We start from the raw sequence: 770 nt of genomic DNA on the forward strand, positions 1-770 counted from the left end.
GGGAAGCGGGGGGGGGGGGAGGAAAGTGGAGGAGGAGACAAGGTTGTGGGGGGGGGAGGCGGGAACTGGCGAGGAATAGCTGAGGTCAGCAGCACGCTCCAGCCTCGCCCCCCCTTCCTCCTGTCTTTATATGGGACGCAGGCTGCGGGGAGTGGGGTTGGAGCGGGGGGGGGGACGATCAGGTGGATTAATCCATCAACGGTCCCCCAGGACCGTCAGCACGTGAGCGAAGAACAGGCCGGGCTAAAGGACGGGGGCGTTGTGTGTTGGGGGGGGGGGGAGTTGGGGGGATATTGCGAGAGGCAAGGCAAGAGAGGGAGAGGGTGGGGGGAGGGGAGGGGGGCAGGGGAGTGAGAAAGTGAGAGGAGGGTGAAACAGACAAGGGGACCGGGTTGGCAGTGCGGTGAGGGGGGGGGGAGGAAGAAAGAGAAAGAGAGAGAGGAGGGAGGGAACACAGTATTCCATTGCCCATCTGGTTAACACTGCGACACACACACACGTCTAGAGTCCAAGGTTTGAGCCTATAAACACCTTTTCCACATTATTCGGCTCTCCCACCCCCGCGCCAGCATTGTATAACCCGAGCGGCGACGGCCAATTTCAGCTCCGGGAGAAATTCGCAGGCGAAGTCTGTACCCAAGATGAGGAGAGAGGCCGGCGCTCTGAAATCTGTTCTAAAATCGGTGCAAGATAACTTTTTCCCTTCCCCTTCTGCACCCCAGAAAATAAAATGGAATGCTGGTTGCCAGAGGGATGGAGGCAAAAATAGG

This window comes from Podarcis raffonei, chromosome 6 (genome assembly GCF_027172205.1).
Source record: "Podarcis raffonei isolate rPodRaf1 chromosome 6, rPodRaf1.pri, whole genome shotgun sequence".
NCBI lineage: Eukaryota > Metazoa > Chordata > Lepidosauria > Squamata > Lacertidae > Podarcis > Podarcis raffonei.